Here is a 6267-nt window from a genome sequence, read left to right as displayed (position 1 = left end):
CACCGTCATAAAAAACAGTTTTTAAAAGTGCACTTAGTGCTTTTATCCTAACAAACAACCATTAAAATTTACAAATAACAGATGCTTAGCATTATATGAATTGTATTTTTAGCATATGAAACTTGAGACAACACATGAAGCAGTAAGCACAAGATCACAGATTTATCCTAAAGAAGAGTTGACTCCAAACTGATAAGCAGTATTTAAATAGTTAGGAAAGAAATTTGATGAGACAGATATCCTGATTCTATTTCTAGCAAAAAATGTCATTGTACTTGAAACAAATAAAGGAAAAACTCCCACAACAAGATCATAGCATAAAAGTTCTCACAAGAGTTAACCATAATGAAGTAATTGAGCCAACACAGTGAACGAAAGGGTAGTCTTAAAGCTGAGCAATGATCCATTCATTTTAATAAACCCATACACAAATCACTATCACTACACTACAGCAGGAAGATGACTAGACACAAAGATTAAACATTTACATTTCCAGAAAACATGCGATTAAATATATCTAAAATAACCTAAGAAGAATAAAATTAGCTAAACAAGACAGATTTAGCTAAACTGTTAACAGCTTAGAACGAGCAGAAAGCAAAGGAAAATAAGCGTATGAAAACTTATTGTGAACATCTGGATATATGTTCAGACTTGTTACTAGTTCCCTGCTTACTGTAAAAGGACAACAGGTTAAAACTTGCGTTGCTGCAGAGCCCTCATATATCCTCTTTCTCACTTGAACATTGCATCAGCACAAATCCATGACCCTCAACCAAAAATGAAAATGAAAGGCTTCATTCACTGCTTAGTCCTTCAAAAACTTTGATGAACCTTATAGAAGAAGTGCAAGTATGAATTGAAGTACTGTCTATCTTTTAATATCTATCTAAGTTGGTATCCGAAATGAGGTAACATGTAGTTGAAACAACTATGGTCATCTATATCAGTGTTTATCCTTCTTTGTCAAAAAGATGAAAAAAGAAGTACTCAGCCGTATCATAATTAATTGTCATCTGATCAAAAGCCATGTATGGAAACATGTATCCCTATCATGCTAAAGTAACTCTTCCTTTTTAAAGAAAAGAAGGAAGATGCAACAAGTGCAGCATTCTAAACTCTCCTCCCCAAGAGAGGCTACTTTCCTCTTCAGTAACAAGAGGGTGTGTTCTAGTTCCTTGTACTCTATCCCCAATTTTTCCCTTTTTCTTTCTTTATTTATTCAAAAGACCAAAAATACTGTACATTTGGCGTGGAATATAAACCACCAACTGAGGCACTAGCCATTGGTGAGTTGCCAAAAGCTTCATCCGGACGCTGCAAAGTCCAGTCCTTCCTAAAAGAAAAAATTATGCAAATTACAAGAGTAAGATGGTGTTGAAAAAAAGAGGAGAGGGAAAAGAAAATATTTTAGAAAATAAAATGAAAGACGTGCCAAGATCACCAGAACAAATCTATTTCTAAGAGAAAGATAGATGTCAAGGAATCAACTTATCACCTCAAAACAAAAAACTAGCATCACCAAGTTACAAATCCATAATCAAAGTCCAAATACGCTTATCAGAAACATAAAAATAAGCCAGAATAGGAAGGATTATACCATGCATATTCATGACCTACTTTTGCAATCCAAGTCAATCTCATGATTTTTGTTATGAAAAAACTCAAAATATAACACCCTTCGGGGTGGCCCAGTGGTTTGGGCTTGGGACTTCCATGTTGGAGGTCTCAAATTCAAAACCCCTTGCTAGTGAAAGCAAGGGGTTTGCCTTCTGGGTCGAGCTCGTCGCACCGGACTTGCCTAGTGCGGGTTACCTCTCCTATGTGGTTTGCGAGCTATTGCATAGGAGCGGGGGTTTTAACCTGTACGCACCCAAAGGGTAGCGGCTGAGGGTTTCCCTTGTCATCAAAAAAAAAAAAACTCAAAATATAGTGCTTGCTTTCATTGTATTACTACAACTATGCCTCAGCCTCAATATCTAATCCGCTCCACTTGGACTCATCTTAACCAGAGCAATGCATGCTTAGGTGAGCACATTCCAATGTATTGCGAAGAAAAAACCACATAGAATTGCTAAGAATTATTGTCAATATACCACAATTATTTTACCAGGCACAACTTACTATCTGCCTACAAGCTATAAGGCTCGGACTCTTCAAAAATGTCGACGGGTGCATGTCGGATACTCCAAAAGTAGCACATTTTGGAGAATTTGACATGGGTGCAGCAATAATTTTGGAGAGTCCGAGTAACATAGTCTACAAGTACTCAATTAAGCTAATGAGCCATAGGTCGCAAGCAATTCATTTAAGCCACTCGAGTTTCACGAGACTAACCAATAAGTTGTTTTGAGCTAGTAGTAAATATTAAATAGGAATAAGTGGAGGTTCCAATAATTTGTTAAGATAGGCAACTTAACAAAATGTTTTCTTAGTTACCCTTTTGTCAAAAAAAGAAAGTTTGAAGGTGAGGGAGGAGAGAGAAGATGAATGTTGATTTCCTTTCATTATAAACAGAAATTGTTCTTGCCCTTTATTTGTCTAGTATAGCTGGAAGGAGGTAAAGTGGCATCTACTTTCTCCGTCCAATTTTGCAGGAATGAGAAAAACTAGTGTTTATTACATGCTTTTTATTTTTTAGTTGAAGCATTCTCCAAAGGTTATCTTGAGTAAGGATTGACTTCCTGATGGTTCTCCATGTAAAACACATGATTTGATTGGGGAATTTAGTTCTCCAAATCAGCTTCCAAGGCCAGTAATAGGTCTCTTCATTTTGAGCACACAATTTACCATAACATGCCTAGACTGACTAAGATCCCATACTTGAACTACCACATCTTAACGACTTAGCAAGTCACTGTCCTGGGGGTGACTGTGCAACCTTCTAAAATTCTGTAAAGATCAAAGATCTCCTTTACCCTCCCCAGACCCTACTAGTGGGATAACACTGGTATGATGTTGCTGTTGAGGAGGAGGTCTCATGAGGTTCCAACTCTATGTTGTGCTACTGTTGAGTTGCGGTTCACAGCTAGCCGATAGAGGCTTAGATGAGGGATCCTACGGGGTTGGTTGTGAAGCCATTTATCATTCAAAAAACTCACTAAATTTCCATTTCCAACTAAAAAGGAGTCATCAAGAAAGAAATCATCCCTGAGCTTGCTTATGTGTTTCCTGGGCCTTGTGCTGGTGCTCCAATGACTTTGTTTCCCATACTTGCCAGTCACCACCCTTGGCCATATATCCACCATCATTTCAAAAGCAGGCCATTATTGTGTTTGGATGTGTCTTTGATTCCCAAACCCCCTAGGTTCTTTGGTTGGATAACCTTTGGCCAGTCCAACAGATGAATTTTTATGACCTTCACTGTTGCCTTTACGTAGGAATACATAGGAATGTTCTCCTCTATCAAGCTACTTCAGGACCTTAGAAGGCATAGGAAAGAAGGACATGATGTAGGTAGGTATACTGTCAAGAACATTATTGATTAAAACCAAACTGCCACCCATAGAGAGGTATTGCATTTGCTAGATAACTAATTTCTTCTCTACCTTTTCTATCACACTATTCCATACTTCAGCAGCCTTGTAGTTTGCTCCCAGGGGTAAACCTAAAATAGATTGGAGGGAAGAAGCATATACCACAATCCATAATTCCAGCCAATTTGTCCACAATTGCCACCTCATTAACACTTTTTGATATGTTGATATGCACACCTGAGAGTGCTTCAAAGAGGAGCACTATGACGTTGAGATATTGCATTTGTAGTTTCTTAACCACAAGTTATACCAAATAAGTAGATAATAAATCAAAACTCTGAACAAATATTTAATTGTGAGGGAACATGATGCAAAGGAAACATCAAAACGAAAAAGAAAAAAAAAGCTTAAAACTTATAACCACAAGCACCCTCTTAATCATTTATCATTCCACGCATAGAAGTATCAACTCTCAACTAAACAAAACAAGATGACACTCAAGACATTGAGGAGAAGGAACAAAGAGAGGCTGAGACTAATCATTCTGAGTGAGGGAGGAGAACTGTACAACATTCCAATCGGGCAGCAACCAACAGTGAGATCAAAGAGGTTGAAAATCTTCAACATTTCAAGCAAAAATCCACATGAGAAGACATTTTTCAAACTTAGAAGCATAACAACTAGCAAGTAGCAATATAAGCAATACATTTGTTTAACCTATATCGATAACACTTAAAGGAAGAATAGACGCATCTAATAAAGAAACAAAACTCTTAAACAAATTTCTACATATCTACATATCTGTAAATCAAAATACTGAAGAAAGAAGGGATTTACCTCTTTTTGTGCAGCAAACCAAAACAACGAGCTTGAGGACTTCTCACCACCAGACTCTAAAAAATTCTTAAACTTGAAATGCTCTTTTAGCTATCCAAGACCCCTATTTCTCGATGAAGAATTCTGTGTTTTTTGATGGTCCAAATCCCTCTTTAACAGTGAAGATGACAAGGGTATTATTAGGTCGAATACTTTCATAACTGAACCAAACATAAATTATCGCTCAACTTCCAAATGAAATGGATAATTATGACACTATGATGGAATCACGGATGCAGTGAACAATACTAACATACTCATTCAATTTTTAAAAAATCAAACAGGAAAACCAAGTGCATACTGATTTAGAACAAAAATAGGGTATTTAAAGAGAGAACTAAACCAAGATCATGAATTATATATACTTTTGATAGTAAGCAAACACTATATATGGTTCGTATCCTAAGAGAAATTTCACATAAACAATAAATAAACTAGACAATGAAAAATTCTTTCAAACTTTCAACAAAAACAGTAAATAAAATCAGTAGAGCAACGAATTAATGTTAAGATCAATTTGATATCCGTAGGAATACAACAGTGCTTGAACCTATATAGATAACACTTGGAAGAAGAGACACATCTAATAAAGAAACAAAACTCTTAAACAAATTTCTACAAATCTGTAAATCGAAAGAAGGGATTTACCTCCTTTTGTGCAGCAAATCGAAACAGCGAACTTGAAGAAAAAGATGAGCTCTCGTGAAGAACCAACAATCCCTATTTGTTGATGAAGAATTCATGGTCCAAATCCCTCTTTAACAGTGAAGTGAAAACAATTTTCAATTGGGAACAGATGGAATTGGGAATTTGAAATTCAATTTTGAATTGGGAATGGATGGAATTGGGAATTTGAACGTTGATGGAACGTTGAGGGTCTGTTATATTGTTTGTGAATGTTTGAATTGCTGATGTTTCTCTTGAGAAGTAATGGGTTGATGGGTTGTTCAATGTTGGGCTAAAAATTGGGTTAAAATGTGTTTAGATTTTGTATTTTTTTGGTGATATGGTTTTCGATCATTCTTTTTTTAAAATCTTTACATGACCCTTTGTAATGACCTGGAAGAATAATACGTATAGCTTCCTCATGATCCACATCATTTTCTCAACATGAATTAGGCAATATTTTTTTACAAATATACTTTTAACAATTATGGTGGGAAGATGTTAAAAAAAATTGAGAGGCAATGGGTTTCATCTCTTATCCTCACCAAACATTAATATATATTAATTTTGTATCCTAATAATTCATCTCGTATCCTTACCAAACTTTAATATATATTATTTTCCATTAAAGTTGCCAAAAAAAAAAAAGCAACTTGTTAGGCATTGATGCCCAATAGCTCATCATTTATTTATTTCGTTACATCATTTTAATTTCTATATATTAATTAAATTGTGAATCAGTAACCGTCCAATTTTGTCTAAAATCTAACTAATTCCTTTTTAAAAAATTTGATTGAGTTTACTGGATCTCTCTTCAGACTGTTTCCTAATATAAACAAGTTGCAAGTGTGTGGCACCCCTGAAGACTTCCATAGTCCCAAGGACTTGTATGATTTTCGCTACTTAGATGAGCTCAAGGAATTGGAATTTTGTCTAACTATGGAGCGAAAACGACAATATATGCAACCTGCAGCCCCTTTGTTAGCAAGAAGTGGTTAGTGTTCCAAGCAGCTCTCTTTCAAGTCCTCATTGATCGAGAAGAAAAAGAAAGCCAAAGCCGTTCAGGATTTGAACATTGTTAGTAAATTGCCCAAACTTGAGTCCCTTACACTAACATATGATGCCTGTAAGTGCGAGGAGTGGGAAGGAGTTGACGAAGGCTTTCCTTGCTTGAAGTTCTTGCTACTCGACTATTTGGACATTCGGTTCTGGAGAGCCAGTAGTGATCACTTTCCCTGCCTAGAAAGAC

General features: G+C 36.0%; 1 long non-coding RNA gene across 1 annotated transcript; it reads right to left on the bottom strand.

Annotated features, from left to right (window-relative positions):
* Positions 1-380: 380 nt before the first annotated feature.
* On the bottom strand, positions 381-5521 carry LOC102602275 (uncharacterized). Its single transcript, XR_367446.2, has 3 exons — positions 5001-5521; positions 4314-4463; positions 381-1336 (listed from the first exon to the last, which is right to left on the bottom strand). It is a non-coding gene; the product is annotated as an uncharacterized lncRNA (long non-coding RNA).
* Between the last annotated feature and the right edge of the window lie 746 nt (positions 5522-6267).

This window comes from Solanum tuberosum, unplaced genomic scaffold (genome assembly GCF_000226075.1).
Source record: "Solanum tuberosum cultivar DM 1-3 516 R44 unplaced genomic scaffold, SolTub_3.0 scf00111, whole genome shotgun sequence".
Classification (NCBI taxonomy): Eukaryota; Viridiplantae; Streptophyta; class Magnoliopsida; order Solanales; family Solanaceae; genus Solanum; species Solanum tuberosum.
This window is presented reverse-complemented; position numbering and strand designations above follow the sequence as displayed.